The sequence below is a fragment of the Gastrolobium bilobum genome, unplaced genomic scaffold, assembly GCF_033153095.1.
Source record: "Gastrolobium bilobum isolate Gb01-03AN ecotype WA unplaced genomic scaffold, APGP_CSIRO_Gbil_v1 utg41985, whole genome shotgun sequence".
Lineage (NCBI taxonomy): Eukaryota > Viridiplantae > Streptophyta > Magnoliopsida > Fabales > Fabaceae > Gastrolobium > Gastrolobium bilobum.
In genome coordinates, this window is record NW_026895380.1 from 60654 (window position 1) to 81566 (window position 20913).

At 37.3% G+C, this 20913-nt stretch overlaps 2 long non-coding RNA genes across 2 annotated transcripts; both read right to left on the reverse strand.

The window, feature by feature from the left end:
• Positions 1–4427: 4427 nt before the first annotated feature.
• Positions 4428–5842, reverse strand: LOC133308313 (uncharacterized). Its single transcript, XR_009751142.1, has 4 exons — positions 5657–5842; positions 5283–5359; positions 5140–5206; positions 4428–4708 (listed from the first exon to the last, which is right to left on the reverse strand). It is a non-coding gene; the product is annotated as an uncharacterized LOC133308313 (long non-coding RNA).
• Positions 5843–12142: 6300 nt separating this feature from the next.
• LOC133308361 (uncharacterized) lies at positions 12143–13660 on the reverse strand. Its single transcript, XR_009751151.1, has 4 exons — positions 13436–13660; positions 13062–13138; positions 12919–12985; positions 12143–12487 (listed from the first exon to the last, which is right to left on the reverse strand). It is a non-coding gene; the product is annotated as an uncharacterized LOC133308361 (long non-coding RNA).
• Between the last annotated feature and the right edge of the window lie 7253 nt (positions 13661–20913).

Genomic DNA, 20913 nt, shown 5'->3' on the forward strand with positions numbered 1-20913 from the left:
CAAAGTAGTTGGTCAGGATAAGGGTTAGCAGAGAAGGTGCAGAAATAAGTCAATTTGTTCCCTTTTAATTTCCTTTATTAGTTGTTATGTTGGCATCCGTTCCCTTTCCGGTATTTTTGTTCTCATTGTCTGGGAACGTCTTTTAACAGCAAAAATAGATGCTAGGTTACGGAATGGATAAACATTTATCAATAAAATCAACTTAGATGGGAATGAATTTTTTCCCACCAACTACGTACAAAAAAAAAATATCATTCGATAAAAAAAATAAATTATAAAAATTTGATCACCATAAAAATGAATGATCATTCAGTGAGCAGTGACCATCCAACTCCTACATCGTAAAAAGATATTTGTCATTAAGTATTTTACAATCTATTTTAATGTTTTTGACTACTTTCTGTATGAAAAATTGTTAAATATATTAATAATATTAAGATTATGTCTATTGGGTGAAAAATATTTAATATTTAAATTTTAAATTTTTTAAATTTTAAATTGATAGGTGGAAAAAGAATATAAAGCAAAAATTTGAATTTGATTAAAAAATGTATAAAGAAAATAAATGATTACACAAGTAAAATATTTAATTTATAATAAAAATATAAGTTGCTAAAAAAATTTAATAAACCGAGGTGTGAAGGAAATAAATTTCTGATGTACTACTCATTAAATCTTACGTTATAATAATTTATAATATTATTTATGAATGGAAAAATAAATTAGTTAAAATAATTGGAAAAAAACTAAAGGAAAAAATATTTATTTTTTAAAATTATATGCGACTTTAAAATATAAATCATGCATAACTTATTATTTTCAACTTCTTTAATATTTTGATTAAGAATAATAAAAAAATATTGGTGAATAAAATACAATATTGAACTATTCATGTTTTTTGAAAATTAAAAATATTTAGTGATTATTTTAATTTTTGCCCAAAACAAAAAAAAAATGAAAAGATCAAGGTTTTTTTTTTTTTGGTAAACAGATCAAGGTTTTATAACAGTGAGAGGAAATAATCTACCACGAAAGCAACATCATGGGTTACCCTCTTTTGATTTTTCGATTTTGCAGCTTTCCATTTTCTTTTTCTTTTTTTCTTTTTTCTTTTTATATGTATATGAACCATGTAATTGTGGCTTCGAATAACCGAATATATTCTTTCCTTTTCTTATTTTCTTATTTTTTATTTTTTCTCCATCGAGCATGATTATTAATATCCTTTGTATATCTAAAGAAATAATGATTTTTCATTATTTTCTATATGGCTTTTATGATGTATCCTTTGTATATCCTCTTTTTTTCTTTCTTTTTTCTCCAACAGAAATAAACAATATTCAAAAGATTTCGAATTATGGAATAATACCGGTCAATTCTTTCGAAAGTAAAACCAAAAAATTGAATATATATACTATGGAGTAATATCGGCTAATTTCTTATATTTATTGTTTAACAAATCCGCCTTTGTGTGGTTAAATGGATTTACTGCTAATATAAAATACTGACAGTTAGAGGTGGCAAAATGGGCTCGACCCGAAAGGTCGGCCCACCCCGCCCGACTACAAATTTCATATTCTTCACCAAATTATTGTTGGTAGAGTTGAAGTATTATTGAGATTAAATACAATGCATTATATATATGCTCTAATTTTATGAATAATTATTTTTATTTATGCAATTAAGCTATTAAATGGTGTTTTGATATTACCACATAACTTCAACCATAAAATGTTAGTTAGACCATTAAACATACTAACTCAAATATTTTCTAATTCTTCATCTAATATATGTCACAACTACAGAAAATGTAGATACATAGTAATCTAGAAGCAAGTAAAAGAACCTTTTTTGTGTGGATAGATATGAAAATCTATTACATGCTGATATAAAACTGATAGTTAGAGGTGGCAACCATCCTGCCCACTAACACTTTTTTATCCTTATATCTATTGTCTAACAAACCCGTTTTTGTGGCTATGATAATTGCATGTATTGCTGTAAATATTTCAGAAACTAGCATCTAAATAAAATGAACAATTACATTGTGATAAATGAAAGTCCATCTAAACAAAATGAACAATCAGCACAACGTTATAATAATTAAATAATTTTTTTCATAAAAACTAATGTAAAAAATGTAGCTTGAATATTTTCTAAAGTTTAAAAAATAACTTCTAATTTTTTAACTTCCAATCGTTTGAAGAAACGAGTAATACTTAATTTTGAAAGAGTTTTTTATGTAGGTGCTGATGTGGAACATTATCCAGGAGAACTTAACATTCTTAATGAAAAACTCATGTTATTTAAGGTCAACGTAAAAAAAATAATTTGGAGTCACATAAAGAGCTAAGATATCAAGTTTCAAGAGTTTGAAGCAGCGAAGCTATTGTCACCCCATTCCTTAAGTCTTTGGTGGACTCGAATATATATTGTTTTTCTTAAAAATTTATCATCGTGGGTTCTTTATATTGTTACAAATGTTTAGCATGTTTTAATCTTTTTTTTGTGATTAAAAAAATTACACAATGAAGCAATCTTCGGTCATGCTTCCAACAATGATGGTGTATCAATGGACACGGGAAAAGTTGGGGTATATATTAAAATTATTGTTAATATCACAGTTAATTAATAAAAAAAAATTCAAAATTGTTTTTTATTTCATACAATTTTTATTTCTCACCATATGTTGAGAGTCAAACTGTGAGAGTACCGGTGGTGTTGAAATTTCCCTGTCTTTGTTAACACCTTTTGTGAATTTTACTGATTCTATTAAGACAAATCTAATTGTTCGGCTGTGCGTCCCCTTAAGAAGATTAAATTGGAGAAGAAGTTAAGTACTCGGCTATTTATTTCACACAAAATTGAGTATTTATTTCAAACAAAATTGAAAATATTGATATTTGATAATAATACAAATAGTACCTTTAACATCGTCTATAAGAAAATATTTCAAAGATTAGTGAGTTGATTTGATGCTATTTAGACACATTTGTTCCAATGTAAGCAAAACATATGACTCATACATGCCTATTTGGTTAAGTTGCTTTCAAATCCCTTTCAGACAACGTTTTTTGGGTTCTAAAAAAAAAATACAATTTTTTTTGCTGAGACTATTACTTCTGAGTGTTAACATATTAGCGTAATCTATTTAATGATAATGCATTCTGTATCACAGGCATAAATGTGATGGTAGAAGAGGATGTCCCTGGTAATGCATAATCATAGGAAATCACATGTTTGGTATCTGTTGAACTCATCTCTCCAATGATTGTTATGGTATGACATTGAATTAATAGTGTTTTCTTATTATAGGTACAAGCTGATCTTTTAATTCCATATTTGCTTGGTCTCATTGTTACCTTGATTTTAATGGTAGCTGTTATAGTTAGCAATAAGTTGTATGTATTTTTTCTTTTTTTAGCCATTGTAACACCCCGTTCTAGAACCGGTTTGTTAACATCGCATTATGATATTAAGCGCAGTTACAATCACATGGGTTCAATTAAAATCCGGATAAATTTTTCATTTTAAAACGTACCGAACTTATAATACCCAATTTCGTGATCATAACCATATTACCTTGCGGAAACAGATAAATTAAGCTTAACATCATGTTCATATTCCATTTTTAAATCATTAATTTACTTCTTATTTAGTTCACATCTTCTACTATATTGTAGGTTTCTTCATTAGCTACCTGTGGCTTCAAACCGTGCTCAAATCGGGGCACTATAGCCCAAGTTAGGACAATTTGGAGCAACACAAGAGAGTGTTGGTCACAGGCCCAGCGCGCTTCAGCGCGCTACCGGGCGCTCAAGCGCGCGCTATCAGGCGCTAAAGCCTCCATCTGGGCGCTTAAGCGCACGGAGGCAGTAAGCATCAGGCATTCCAGTGTGGATGGGCGCTTAAGCGCGCAACAGGGCGCTCAGGCGCGCTATCCTGGGCGCTCAAGCTCCCACGGGGACGTTTTAGCGCGCAGAGACAGAAGCATCTCCTCCTTCAGTGGCGAAGGGCGCTTAAGCGCGGACCAGGGCGCTCAAGCGCGCGACCCTGGGCGCTTAAGCCCCCACTTGGGCGCTCCAGCGCAAGGAGGCAGAATGCATTGGCACTCGCAGGGGCAGCAGTGCGCTTGGGCGCGCTCCTGGGCGCAAGCGCGCTGCCAGGGAATTCCAATTCCCACATTTCTCAAGTCCAAGCCTAGGGGAAAATGCATCCCCACTACAAACCCCAAATGTCCATGCCCCAAGACTAAATCCTAGCACTCATCCAACCTCTCCTCATGAGATTTAGCTAGAATTTGGGCAGCATGACCTTTGTTTTCTCATCGTTTACCAGTTTAAACGAAGAGGGTACCTAATTGATTTTCAGCCTAACCAATTCAACAACTCAATACATAACAAGCATGCATATATTGAATTCCAAGTAGGCATCATTTACATTACATATCCTTTACAAATCATAGAACTTAGCTTACAAAACACTATGATCATTCCCTTGGCTCCCATCAACAAAAGGTGTAACCAAAGGCATGAGCATAGGCTAAGTTCATCCAATGAATCAAGATATACAAATGATCATGGGCTTTCAAAATAAAATCCTATACATGTCAACTACAAAAGGCATGCATAAACTCAAAGAAGTGCCATATTTCATGCATAATCTAGGTATGGCCACTTGCCACCAGAGGCTCCTGCAGCATCCTTACCTGAAAGGGGGTCCCCACAACACGGGGTGAGATATACGAATATATCCAGTAAACCAGGGGTCCTTGGAGCATCTCTCCACCCCACAGTTCCATATCAGTGTAATAGCAATAACAATAATAATGCAGTAAATACATATCTATGCAAAGTGCAATACATCTCCAGGAGAAATCCCTCGAGCTCTCAAGCTGTCCTAAGGAAACTCAGATGCAAATAGTCCTACTGGCCAGCTAACTACCAAGTATGATTTACGCATCGTCATGCCACATACCAACATAGGGAAACACCATCCTATGCCACACCAAATGCATACACATACGTATAACAAAGCATTACACTATTTTATTGCATTTATATACACAATCACAACCTCCACCCTTTCAGGGCTTGGTAGAACAGTCAAGGGAATTACACCCAAGGTCCGAAGGCTTACCTCAATGCTTCAGTCAACCTTTGTTCTTCACCAACAGTTTCAGCAATCAGCTTTTACAAACATACACCTACACATGATGTAATGCAATCAACACATATTGCATCCAATAACATCTCATAGCTATCAACCAAGTATGAGCTTACCAATTCCAATGAGCTATTCAAGCTCCATAGCTTGCTCCAATGGTTGATCACTCACGGTTGGTCCAAATGTCTCAATCCTAGACATCACAAGGATCCAATCAATCATTCAACTCACTAATTGTTCAACATGCTAGAATACTAACCAATCCAAGCATGAATTTTCCAATATTATGAACAATTATCAAATGACTATCTAGGCTCATTTCCACCGATTAAATGACATTCCTAGCATTTTCCATAACATGCTCTAAGCTCCATTCTTCCTAGAACATAGCTAATTCAACTACATTTCATAAAAATCCCAATTTACTATTCACAAACCCTAACTCATGCAAATTTCAAGGAATCATGAGGTTCAAGGGTTAGAATCTTACCACCAATGGTCACACAACCAAGGATTGATGGCTCCTCAAGCTTCAATGGAGGTAGAAACTCTCAAAACCCCAAATTTCTCCAAAGGGCCGAATTTTTGAGAGCCAATATCCCACCACACAAAGCTCCCCACTTAAAACTAAGCTTGGATTATGAAAGAGGGCGAGATTCTAAGCGATTTAGGCTTTTGAATCATCCAAAACCATCAAGGTTTGGTCTCTCTCTCTCTCTTCCTCCCTTCCTTCCTCTTCTTTCTCCTTCTTCTTCTCCTTCTTTCTGTTTCTGGCTCGACGAAATGGGTGGGAAATGGGGGTTCATTTTGGCTTTTAGTCACTTAACATAGGTTAAGTGGCTTTAAGCGGGTATTGGTTCGTCTATCTATTCAACCCCAATAATTACCAAACTTTACCCAAAAGCCTGGAATATTATTCTAGGAATATTACTATTTTTATTTTTATATTTTGGGTACTTTTGCCAGTACCCATTTATACCCCTTAATTTTCACTGAGTACACTTTTTAACTCCAAAGTGACTCAGATTCATTTAATTAAGCCTTATACTTAATTTCACCCAGTAAAACATGTTTAATTAATTAATTACACTTGATTTCCTAATTAATTAATATGGGCTATTATAGTCACCCCACCTTTTAGCGATTTTGTCCTCAAAATCAAGAACGTACCTGTCCTTAAACTCAGGATATTGCCGGAGAAGCTCATCTTCCCGCTCCCAAGTGGACTCTTCAGGCGTCCTTCCTTCCCACTGGACTTTCACCATAGGAATAGATTTATTTCTCAGCTTCTTCTCATCTCTTTCGAGTATCTTCAGTGGTCCAATAGGAGTCTTCAAATTCTCCCGGATTTCAACATTATCAGGTTGAACCACATGAGAAGGATCAGCTACATATTTCCTCAGCTGAGAAACATGAAACACATCATGTAAATTTGCTAATTGCGGAGGTAAGGCAAGCTGGTAGGCAACCGGTCCCACCCTACGAAGAATCTGGTAGGGTCCAATAAATCTCGGACTCAGCTTCCTCACTCCAAGGGCTCGTCCCACACCCGTAACCGGTGACAGCTTCAGGAACACATGATCTCCCTCCTCAAACTCTAGAGGTCGATGCTTGAGATCATAGTAACTTTTCTGACGATCCTGAGCCTTTTTCAGACGATCCCTAATCATTTTGATCTGCTCAGTAGTCTCCTGAACAAAATCCAATCCAAACCGCTCTGTGTCTCCAACCTCAGACCAACAGGTAGGTGTCCTACACCGGCGACCATACAAGGCCTCGTAGGGAGCCATACCCAGACTAGCATGGAAACTATTATTATATGAAAACTCAACCAGTGGGAGATATCGATCCCATGCAGTACCCTGCTCCAGGGTGCAAGCCCTCAGCATATCCTCCAACGTCTGAATGGTCCTCTCAGTCTGACCATCCGTCTGTGGGTGATAAGCAGTGCTCAGTCTCAACTGAGTGCCAAGAGCCTCCTGCAATGCTCCCCAGAAGCGAGAAGTGAACTTCGGGTCCCGATCACTAACAATGCTCTCAGGCACCCCATGAAGCCTCACAATCTCCTTCACATAGAGCCTAGTCAATCTCTCCGCAGAGAAATCTACCCGAACTGGCAAAAAGTGTGCGGATTTTGTCAATCTATCCACAATCACCCATATAGAATCATAACTAGCCTGTGTTCGCGGCAATCCCACTACGAAATCCATGGAGATACTCTCCCATTTCCATTCAGGAACATCCAGAGGTTGTAACATACCAGAAGGCTTTTGATGCTCAATCTTTACCTTCTGACAAATGATACACTTAGAGACAAATTCGGCAATGTCTTTCTTCATACCAGGCCACCAAAAATTCATCTTTAGGTCCTGATACATCTTTGTAGCTCCCGGATGAACTGTAAAATGACCCTTATGAGCCTCTGTCATCACTTCTTCCGCCAACTGCCTAGGTACAATTACACGACCCTGATATAATAGTATACCCTCATCATTGCAGGATACACCACTCTGACCTTTTAGTCGTCTAGCACTTTCATTTTGCAGCTGGGCTTCTTTGATTCTGGTCATCAGTTCATTCTCAATGCTCGTGATTTCAAAGCCACAAATTTTACATGGAAAGATCTTAGATAATTGAATATCTCTGAACCTCTCAATCACATCATAATCTCTGATCATCATGCTTGATATACTCACGGATTTTCGGCTCAGTGCATCCGCTACAACATTAGCCTTACCAGGATGATATTTCAATTCAAAATCATAGTCCTTTAGGAACTCGGTCCACCGTCGTTGTCTCATATTCAGCTCCTTCTGATCAAACAAGTATTTCAAACTCTTGTGATCGCTGAATATTGCAAATTGCATTCCATACAAGAAATGCCTCCACTGTTTCAACCCAAAAACAATTGCAGCAAGCTCAAGGTCATGGGTCGGATAATTTTCTTCGTGCGGTTTCAATTGCCTCGATGCATAAGCTACCACTCGCCTATCTTGCATCAGTACACATCCCAATCCCTTCTTGGAAGCATCGCTGTATAGCTCAAATTCACCTTCCGGGTCGGGAAGTACTAACACCGGAGCGGTCGTTAGTTTCTCCTTAAGGCTCTGAAAGCATTCTTCACATTCTTGTGTCCAAACAAATGGAGTATCCTTCCGGGTCAAACGGGTCAATGGCAACACCATGGCTGAAAATTCTTTAATGAATCTCCGGTAATAACCAGCCAAACCCAGAAAACTTCTTATTTCTGTTACTGTCTTGGGTCTTTCCCAATCAACAACTGCCTCTATCTTGCTAGGATCAACCGCTACTCCATCAGCAGAGATAACGTGACCCAGAAATTGCACTTGAGAAAGCCAAAATTCACATTTAGAAGGCTTTGCATATAACTGTTTCTCTCTGAGAATTTGCAACACAGTTCTCAAGTGACCTTCATGCTCTTCCTTACTCTTCGAATATATCAGGATATCATCAATAAACACAATCACGAATTGATCCAGAAACAGCTTAAATATGCGATTCATGTAATCCATAAACACCGCAGGAGCATTAGTGAGTCCAAATGGAATTACTTGATACTCATAATGTCCATATCTAGATCGGAAGGCAGTCTTCGGAATATCTTCCTGCCTAATTCGGATTTGATGATAACCCGACCTCAAATCAATCTTTGAGAAAACACAAGCACCCCTCAACTGATCAAGCAAATCATCTATGCGAGGGAGAGGATACTTGTTCTTAATGGTAACCTTATTCAACTGACGGTAGTCAGTGCACAATCTCATGCTACCGTCCTTCTTCTTAACAAATATGACTGGTGCTCCCCACGGGGACACACTTGGCCGGATAAACTGCTTAGCCGAAAGCTCTTCAATATGCTTCTTTAACTCGGCTAATTCCGGTGGTGACATCCTATACGGAGCCAGAGAGATAGGCCCCACACCAGGCAACAGATCAATCGTGAACTCAATCTCTCTATGAGGCGGAAGTTGTGGAATTTCATCTGGAAACACATCCACAAACTCCCTCACCACGGAAATAGTGCCAATCTCCTCATGACTTCCGCCTACTAAACCCCCCACAAAGACATATCCCAATGCCCCGGCCCTCAAAGCCTTTCTAACCTGCAACACAGATAGATATGGGGAAGAACTAGTAGCAGAATCATCAGCATCAAGCACAATCCTTTTACCGCAGCAGTCTATCATAGCACAGTTCTTTGACAACCAGTCCATACCCAAGATAACTTGAAGGCTGATCATAGGTAAACAAATAAAATCCAGCACGTAATCTCGGCCTTCATATTTGAACTCAACATCTTTACACAACACGGATGTATAACACTCCTCTCCAGTAGCAGTAACCACTTTCATTGGAGGGCGAATGTCATACATTTGCAAATTTAGCCCAACGGCCATAAAATCAGACATACAGGAGTGTGTAGCTCCTGAATCAAACAACACTTCAACATCCTTATTATCAATGTAAATTGTACCTTTCACTAGATTCGGAGCCTTCTCCGATTGTTGACGGTCCATGGTATATACTCTACCAACCGTCTGAGACTCTAGCATAGGTTGAACAACAGAGACCGGAACAGCAGTAGCTTGAACTGCCATAGTCCTTGCTTCATTCTGAGGACACTGCCTGGAGTAGTGACCGGATCTTCCACATTTAAAGCAAATCACCTCACCAGTAGCACATGGACCTCTATGCTCTTTGCCACATCCCTTGCACTTGGGAGGAGGTCCTCTATCAACAAACTTCTTCTGAGTACCGGGTTTTTTGAACAAGTCAAAGGGCTTATTCGCATTCAGCTTCTTGCCTTGCACCTTCTTGTTCTTCCAATAACCTGCGCCCGTTGCTTTATTGGAACTAGGTGTCTGGGCCTCAGAAGACTTCTTGGCTTGGGACACCTTATACACTTCTTCCACCTTTCTACACTGGTTTACAAACCGACTGAACTCTCGGATGTCACAATTTGACATTTTCCGAGACATCTTCTCATTAAGACCCCATTGGAACTTGGAGGTCATTTCAGCCGGGGTGGGTAAGGCTCGCCCATAGTTGGCGTATTTCACCAACTCATTGAATTTTGAGAAGTATTGGTCAATAGACATCGACCCTTGTTTGAGATCGTTATACTCATTCTGCTTTTGTTCCCTAGCCTCTCTAGGGAAGTAGTTATCCAAGAACAATGTCTCGAATAACCGCCATGTGATCTCCCGACCTTCAGCTTCTAATGGCTGCACGGTATTTGTCCACCAATCTTCTGCTTCCTCTTCCAGCATATAAACAGAGTAAGCCAACTTCATTGCGTCAGGGCACCTCATCACCCTGAATATCTTCTCCATAGCTTGGAGCCATTTTGCAGCCGCCATTGGCTCATAACCTCCCTTAAAAGAAGGAGGTTTATGTTTTCGGAAAGCCATTAATCTCCTTTCCTCCATTTCATGATCACCGACATTTTCAACTTGAGGTTGACGAACCTCGGTGTGATGACTCAGACTCCCAGAGTGGTGACTACCTTCACCCTCATTGTTACCCACTCCACCCTCTTCCTGTGACGGAGGTGGAGAAGGCGTAGCAGTGTGAGGAGGAGGAGCGGGTTGCCGGTTCACGGGCCTAGGACCCCTCAACGTCCTCAGCTCGGTCATCATCGCGGCCATAGCAGTCCGCGAGTCTTCATTTGTCTTTAACAAATTTTCATTGGCTTGCCTGCTAGCAGCCAACTCTCTCTGAACGGCTGCAAGAGCTTCAGCCACGGGATCAGGCGGTACGCCCGTTGCCCCACGGCCACTTCTAGGCCTCACAAGAGTAGCCAAAACAGGTTCTGGCTGAGCATTGGTGTTAGATGGTCCGGGGTTGTTTCGGTTCCTCGTCATGTCACTACACATGTTACACAAAGAAGTGAGTTGATCAGGCCCACACTTAGTGATCACAAATGCAATAATCATCAAGAGTACTAAAACAACTATAAAGCATCAAACACTAAGCATACTTAACAATTTCCGACGAAACTGCTCTGATACCATAAAATGTAACACCCCGTTCTAGAACCGGTTTGTTAACATCGCATTATGATATTAAGCGCAGTTACAATCACATGGGTTCAATTAAAATCCGGATAAATTTTTCATTTTAAAACGTACCGAACTTATAATACCCAATTTCGTGATCATAACCATATTACCTTGCGGAAACAGATAAATTAAGCTTAACATCATGTTCATATTCCATTTTTAAATCATTAATTTACTTCTTATTTAGTTCACATCTTCTACTATATTGTAGGTTTCTTCATTAGCTACCTGTGGCTTCAAACCGTGCTCAAATCGGGGCACTATAGCCCAAGTTAGGACAATTTGGAGCAACACAAGAGAGTGTTGGTCACAGGCCCAGCGCGCTTCAGCGCGCTACCGGGCGCTCAAGCGCGCGCTATCAGGCGCTAAAGCCTCCATCTGGGCGCTTAAGCGCACGGAGGCAGTAAGCATCAGGCATTCCAGTGTGGATGGGCGCTTAAGCGCGCAACAGGGCGCTCAGGCGCGCTATCCTGGGCGCTCAAGCTCCCACGGGGACGTTTTAGCGCGCAGAGACAGAAGCATCTCCTCCTTCAGTGGCGAAGGGCGCTTAAGCGCGGACCAGGGCGCTCAAGCGCGCGACCCTGGGCGCTTAAGCCCCCACTTGGGCGCTCCAGCGCAAGGAGGCAGAATGCATTGGCACTCGCAGGGGCAGCAGTGCGCTTGGGCGCGCTCCTGGGCGCTCAAGCGCGCTGCCAGGGAATTCCAATTCCCACATTTCTCAAGTCCAAGCCTAGGGGAAAATGCATCCCCACTACAAACCCCAAATGTCCATGCCCCAAGACTAAATCCTAGCACTCATCCAACCTCTCCTCATGAGATTTAGCTAGAATTTGGGCAGCATGACCTTTGTTTTCTCATCGTTTACCAGTTTAAACGAAGAGGGTACCTAATTGATTTTCAGCCCAACCAATTCAACAACTCAATACATAACAAGCATGCATATATTGAATTCCAAGTAGGCATCATTTACATTACATATCCTTTACAAATCATAGAACTTAGCTTACAAAACACTATGATCATTCCCTTGGCTCCCATCAACAAAAGGTGTAACCAAAGGCATGAGCATAGGCTAAGTTCATCCAATGAATCAAGATATACAAATGATCATGGGCTTTCAAAATAAAATCCTATACATGTCAACTACAAAAGGCATGCATAAACTCAAAGAAGTGCCATATTTCATGCATAATCTAGGTATGGCCACTTGCCACCAGAGGCTCCTGCAGCATCCTTACCTGAAAGGGGGTCCCCACAACACGGGGTGAGATATACGAATATATCCAGTAAACCAGGGGTCCTTGGAGCATCTCTCCACCCCACAGTTCCATATCAGTGTAATAGCAATAACAATAATAATGCAGTAAATACATATCTATGCAAAGTGCAATACATCTCCAGGAGAAATCCCTCGAGCTCTCAAGCTGTCCTAAGGAAACTCAGATGCAAATAGTCCTACTGGCCAGCTAACTACCAAGTATGATTTACGCATCGTCATGCCACATACCAACATAGGGAAACACCATCCTATGCCACACCAAATGCATACACATACGTATAACAAAGCATTACACTATTTTATTGCATTTATATACACAATCACAACCTCCACCCTTTCAGGGCTTGGTAGAACAGTCAAGGGAATTACACCCAAGGTCCGAAGGCTTACCTCAATGCTTCAGTCAACCTTTGTTCTTCACCAACAGTTTCAGCAATCAGCTTTTACAAACATACACCTACACATGATGTAATGCAATCAACACATATTGCATCCAATAACATCTCATAGCTATCAACCAAGTATGAGCTTACCAATTCCAATGAGCTATTCAAGCTCCATAGCTTGCTCCAATGGTTGATCACTCACGGTTGGTCCAAATGTCTCAATCCTAGACATCACAAGGATCCAATCAATCATTCAACTCACTAATTGTTCAACATGCTAGAATACTAACCAATCCAAGCATGAATTTTCCAATATTATGAACAATTATCAAATGACTATCTAGGCTCATTTCCACCGATTAAATGACATTCCTAGCATTTTCCATAACATGCTCTAAGCTCCATTCTTCCTAGAACATAGCTAATTCAACTACATTTCATAAAAATCCCAATTTACTATTCACAAACCCTAACTCATGCAAATTTCAAGGAATCATGAGGTTCAAGGGTTAGAATCTTACCACCAATGGTCACACAACCAAGGATTGATGGCTCCTCAAGCTTCAATGGAGGTAGAAACTCTCAAAACCCCAAATTTCTCCAAAGGGCCAAATTTTTGAGAGCCAATATCCCACCACACAAAGCTCCCCACTTAAAACTAAGCTTGGATTATGAAAGAGGGCGAGATTCTAAGCGATTTAGGCTTTTGAATCATCCAAAACCATCAAGGTTTGGTCTCTCTCTCTCTCTTCCTCCCTTCCTTCCTCTTCTTTCTCCTTCTTCTTCTCCTTCTTTCTGTTTCTGGCTCGACGAAATGGGTGGGAAATGGGGGTTCATTTTGGCTTTTAGTCACTTAACATAGGTTAAGTGGCTTTAAGCGGGTATTGGTTCGTCTATCTATTCAACCCCAATAATTACCAAACTTTACCCAAAAGCCTGGAATATTATTCTAGGAATATTACTATTTTTATTTTTATATTTTGGGTACTTTTGCCAGTACCCATTTATACCCCTTAATTTTCACTGAGTACACTTTTTAACTCCAAAGTGACTCAGATTCATTTAATTAAGCCTTATACTTAATTTCACCCAGTAAAACATGTTTAATTAATTAATTACACTTGATTTCCTAATTAATTAATATGGGCTATTATAGCCATCCTCGTGTTAACATAGTCTACTATGACGTATTTATTTTTCACATAACTTATCGAGTAGATAAGTATATTTGATTTGCATAATAATTGATCACTCTGAATAGTAGATTTTTGTTTGTGAATGATATTTGTAAAGTTCCATGTCAATGCTGTAATTTTTTTCACCTGAAAAATAGAATAAAATAGCAACATGATTTTTTGTAAATATAAGATTTGCATTGCGATTAATCAACTATGGCGGCTGACAAATTTTTTGATCTTTTTTTCCATACATCGCATGGGTAATACACTAATTATATGTCTGATAGGTAAACGAAAAATGGGATATGCTTTAAAAAATTAAACACGCTTTCAGATTGGTCCCATGTACGGAAACCAATAGCATTGAATAGAAAAAAAAAATACCACTAATTTTTTTTTTCTCCAATTTGATTTAGTTTGTGAATATTTTTTCTCTTTGATTTTCCTTTTTTAAAATGTCCGAGTCCTTTGAATCTAACGATACTATTGTCACCACATTCCAGCCAACCATGCAGAAAAATTCACATCTTAAAAATAATAAACAAAGGAATGTATAAATAATAATAAAAATAATAAATGAAGGACCAAGCATGTTGATTTTCCTTGTATTTTGTCATCTTTTTGTCATTTTGCAAATCAAAGTTTCGTCACATGATCACGTGCGTATAAAACAAAATATTATTTTAAACATAAAATCAATGATATAAAGACAAGATTAAAATTTTTAAGAATGTTTAAATGTTTCTATAGTATCCTATATACTTAAATCGACTAATTTCTTGTGCCTGGGCCTGCAAGTCATACACATAAAATTACGTGATATTGATGTGTTCCTAATGGAAACGAGAAAATTCAAATTGATTAGTGTGCTTTTTTTTTTTTTTTTTTTGATAACAAGTGTGCCTTTATTTTAATGTAAGCACTCATCAATCAAGAGTCAAGACCAATGTTCTTCAGGATTTGAAAACCCGACGGAGTTCGCGAGCAACAGCCTGGGCCTGCTCTCAAACTTCAACGCCCAGTCCATCTTTTCCTGCAAGGTTTTTCTATGGTCCAACTGTCCAAGTACTAAATAATTGAAGCTCATAAAGAATTCTGTAACGTTTTTCAAAAAAAATAAAATTCTATAACTAGTCAGGTTTGTTTTATCAACAAAAGAAGAAGATAGGAAGAATGGTCAGGTTTATTAAATAAGAAATATAAATTAAAGCAATTAAGTTAAGAAAGACAAGTGTCATTATTTAAGGAAGAATATATTAAGAAATGTAACTAAATTTAATTTAATATATAAAAGCAAACTTTTATGTTGGTTTGTTATTTATTAAGCACCAAAGTTAGATATTTATGCTTAATTGAGTAAGTATAATAAAATCATAATCATATTTTAAAACACAGCAAAATTTTAACATATTTCAATTTTTGTTTTCTCTACTTCCATCTGAATATTTTTATAATTTAGTTACGTTTTTCTAAAGTAACATTCTTTTTTTTGTTGTAAGTAAAGTAATATTCTAAGAGAAAAGTGTGTATCATTTTGAAGGATATAAAGTTGTATTATTTTAAGTGAGAGAAAGAGATAAATTATGGGAGAGAAAATGGATGGAAAAAGTTTTAAAGGTGTGGATCTCACCTCTTTGTGAGAGTGAAAGAATATAAGGTGTGTCGTTTAAAATGACACATCTTTTTCCCATATTTTAATATTGATTTGTTTCTGTAAGTTAGAAAGTCAATTGATTTGACGTGAGGTTGCCACTCCAACATTATATTCGGTAAAATCATAATTTTTTTGAAAATCTTTAATTAGACCTGACCCGTTATTTCAACCATCTTAACGGAGTGTCTATAAATAATAATAATAATTAACCAAAAGTATGTATGAAAGGGAGTGGATCCAAAGTGATTATGTGATAATATTATTTGATCACAACTACTTATTGACGATGAGATAAAAGAAAAAAAAATGTATAATTTTTAAATGAGTAATTATGATCAAATAACATAATTATATGATCATTTTTTTACGTATGAGAATATCCACTCCTATTGTACTTACACCCAAATCCCCATTCAGAAATATGGATGGATCATTTCTCAATTATACAAACAAATAATTCATTTCCAAACGCAGCTTTGTCCCACTGAAAAAGACATCAATATTGAGGATCACAGCATCAATCAAGAACAAGAGCCATTTTGTTAACATGACTTGTCATCAGTTTTCTTGAAACAGCCGAAACTCTTGATCCAAAAAGAGCCACTTGGAGCTGATCCAGCTCATCAAACCGAACTCAATTCAGACCTTAAACAAATCACAACTTGTTTAAACCTTAGTGCATGTTTGTATTTTCTTATTTTTATTTTTTACATTAGAAGATACTTATAAGTAGATGTTATAACAAATAGATTTTGAAAAAAAAAATTATAATAAAAAATAAAAAAACAGCTTCTGGAAGGAGGCTTTTTTTAAGCTCTTACAATTTTTTTTATAATTTTTTTCTTGAAATTTTAAATATTTTTAAAAAGTTTATGTAATTAACAAACAATTTTTATCTTTTTTTTTTAGCTTTCAGGATACGTTTGAATGGACTTTAAAAAAAAAAATTATGAGTTGCTTTTTTTAAAAGACAAAGTTATTTTGCATTTAAATGTAATATTTAAAAGGTGCTTTTAAGTAAAAATGTCATTTAGATATTAAAATAAAGAAGCAATTTTTAAATATAAAATTACTGTTGTATCCTTTTTTTTTCTTTGACACACTCAGTTCAAAGAAGCAAACAACAATGGCTTCTGAGAATTTAGGGTTTTCTCTTTCAAAAATTAAAGTTGATTCGTACAAACAGAGCACCCCCTTCAAATCACAAAACGACAAAAATCAACAGAAACCTTCAAATCATAAAACTGCAAAAATCAAAGCACCATAGATCGATTCACACAAATTTTAACAATAGCAGCAAGGAAGTGAGAGGCAGTGAAAAAAATGAAAAAATGAAAATGGATGGAAGAGAAAGAGAGAATACCGAGAGTGAAGAGAGAAAAAATAGAAATAAAAGAAAATGAAAATAAGAACGGAAGTAGCGATTCACACAAACACAGTAGAAGTAGCAGTGGATAAGGAATGGAAAGTTGTGAGAAGAGAAAAAATTGAAAAGGCTGAAGGGATGAACAAGAACGCTGCTCCCAACTGAGATGGATCCTGGAAGAGAGATGGGTAAAATTGGTAATGAGAATTTTTAGTTGCTTTTGGCTTCTACTTATTTCAAAAGTTAACATTTTTAGCTTTTTAAAAAAGACAAATTTTGGCTTTTTAACTTTTTTTCTTTCTTTTATTAAAAGTTCACATCCAAATAAGCTAGAATTTTTAAAAGGTCTTTTTTTTTATAAAAAAAAAAGTAGCTTGTGGAGTGCAAGAAGCCCATCCAAACACATACTAACTTATAAATAACTTCTAACTTAAAAACAAAGGATCCAAATATGCTTAACTATTTTTCAAACTTCCTTTTTTTTCTTCGTCCTTCGAAAACAATGCAAAAATGACAATCCAAAATTGCAAACTCACATGAGCGGCCAAAGTTAAAATTTTGAGAAAATTCTAATCAAATATGAGGTTTACCAATTGAGTTAAAGTTGATACTGCTACTTCCAGGATTCAGGTTTACCAATATGAGCGACCAAAGTGATTGAGACAAAGAGCTTAAAATGAATGAAGGAAATGGTTTCTTCTTCTTTCTTCCTTCTTCTTTTGTCGCCGGCAACTGAAGTGGCTTGGACCGCCGACAACTGAAGTGGCTGGGACCACCGGCCAACGAGGGTGGTGTCGCCGACTAGGTAACGACGTGGTTTGGTTTTCAGGCTAGTGACAGTGGCGATCCACCAGAGAAGAGATAAAGGTGGTTAGGGCAAACTATATAAAAAAAATTGGGAAATTTTGTAAACTCCGTCTTCGTTCTAGTTTTTTTTTCTTAAATCGTAATTTCTCTATGGATGTTTTTTTTATTTAGAACTTAGAATTCTTTTAATTGATTATTAAAATATGATTAATTGAACTTAATCACAGTATTATATGACTAATAGGTAAACAAAAATGTGATATGCTTTGGAAAATTAAACACGCTTTCAGATTAGTCCCATGTACAGAAACAAATAGAATTGAGGGACAACGACCCTTTTGCCATATTATTGGCAAAAAATTACTGGACTGCCATGCTCCAGTAAGAATTTTCTAAAATGTCACATCATCTAATCCGTTATAATACCTAGCGAGTTAGGTCTGAACACGTGACATCTAGTTTGAGGCCACCTAAATCACTAGACTGTCCAGCATGTATGCCAATCAACGTGTCAGGCTAACCAGTTTGAAGTTGCAGTCCACCTGGCATAAAACGCTGGGTTGCATGGTGTGTTACTGACATGTGGCACGTTTCCACGTAAAATGCTGCATGACATGGCGTGTTACGTGTCTGACACGTGGCTAAAGTCGTCAAAATGCGTAGCGTCTTACGTGGGCATGTACAATGCCTAGCAGTGCAGCGAATATAGTTTAATATATACTTCTTTCCAACCCCAACCAGATGCAACATTTCTTCTGAACTATTATATTTTATATTTTTTCTTTTGTAGTTTTCATCTAAAGATTTTCAAAATGAGTGATGATAATGATTCAGTAATTGCCTTAGTATATTATAATTAGAGGAAATATTTTGGTCCTAATGGACAAGTTTTTGAAGGAGATACAAAAATATTTTGAATGAACTTGCGGTGTAGTTTTAATGAATTGAAAAAGACAATATACAAGAAATTAAAATTACAACAGGGTCAATATTTGTTGATTTACTTCTCGATGCGCCTCGGGAAAAGAAAGTTGGGTTCTCGTGGAGATTGTTGAGGATGAAGATATCGCGTGAGTAGTAGATACATTTTGAGATCATGCAGACTCCATATTTATTGAGTTGTATGTGGAAGTTGACTCCGGTGGACAGTCTAACAGTCAACATTTTGTCCCTTCCATTCAGTCCATCGACATTAACAGAGAGCCATTGGTGAATCCTGAAGATAGGTATGTGTCACCCTTACCACCTGTACCAATGTCACTTGAAATGCTTCCTACCCAAGATGAGTATGTTTCGACATGCCCTACTGACAGCTCCGATGAAGGGATGGATGAAGGCGTTGTTTCGGACAGTGACGCATCAGACACCGACGTGGAGGGCGATTTCAATTCATGTTTGTCTACCACTGTATGTCATCCGATTCCTTCACCTGGCATTGTTGGAATACACGACCCGCCAGTGGTAGGTTAGTAACCTAAATTAATGTAAATTTTTGTCAATATGATTTTTCACTAGCAATGTTGATCCATTGGTACAGATATGTGCTTATATAGGAGACAATAATGTTTCTTTTTGGGCTCAAATAAATCACTATACGACTATCAATTGGGCACACCCATATCAGGAGTTATCGAGAATGGATGGGGCACAAGTACTCAATTGGTAAATAGGTCAAGAGTTGTATATGGACCAGGTGTTTGACAATAAGCACGATGTGCAAATGGCTATAAAACAATTTTGTATGGCGGAGTATTACACAACTATTATAGCTAAAAGTGATACCAAAATATTAATCATGGTATGTGAAAATAACAACGACGGTTGTCCATGGAGGGTGATAACACATGTAAAAAAGGGCGGGACTGAATGGGTCATCGACAAATGGGTTAATGAACATAACTGTGTTAGTCATACTCTCTCTTAAGATCACAAATATTTGGATTCAAATTTCATTTGTTCAACGATCCTAGGTATGTCAACGTTAATTTTTTTTATAATATGTTTGGGAAGTTAATAATAATTATGGGTTTATGCAGAGATGATAAGGGAGGAGCCCAATATTAAAATTGCTCTAATCTAGTAAAGGATAGCAACAAATCATGGGTTTCATATATCATACAGGAAGGCGTGAAAAGCAAAGCAAAAACAATTGTCAAAATTTATGGGGATTGGGATGAATCTTACGCTTCTCTACCAAGATGGTTAGATTACATGTTGCAATTTTCAGCAGGGATTGTCTATAAGCTGGATTTGAACGATTATTTTATTAACAACTGGCTAGATCGTTCTTGAAAGGTGTTCAACAGGGTTTTATGGACTTTTAAACAGTGTCCTGATGCCTTCAATTATTGCAAGCCCGTTATCCAGATAGATGGTACGCACTTATATGGAAAATATCAGGGAACCCTGTTAATTGCAACAACTGTGGATGGAAATAATTATGTGTTGCCTATTGCTTTTGCGATTGTAAAAGGGGAGAATCTTGATGATTGGTCGTGATTTTTAGCATTGATACAGACGCATGTGACACAAAAAGAAGGCATCTGTCTTATTTCTGCTCAACATACGGCTATACTATCTACAGTCAACAATGCGGCGCTGGTATGGCAACCACGCAAAGCATACCATGTCTACTGTATTCGGCATCTTGGTAGCAACTTGATGGGATGAAAATTAGTTCCCATCTAAGCTTATTTTGATGGTAAAAGTCCATCTGTTCCTTCATCTAGTGACCAATTTTTGCCTTAAAAATACATTTCTAGATCTTAGGAACAAAAACACCAGAAGGGAACGGATGATGATGTAATCAGTTGAGAATGCAAGAAAAGGGAAACATATTGACTCATTAATGCACCTGCTCCACTAACCCCCTCTCTGACCACTTTACAGGAAACATTGACAAGAAGCTTCAAAAAAGTATAAAGAAGTACAACAATCAAGCCGGAAGAAACATGTACAGCAGAGAATAAAGAGTTACCATTGGTGAGAGAAAAA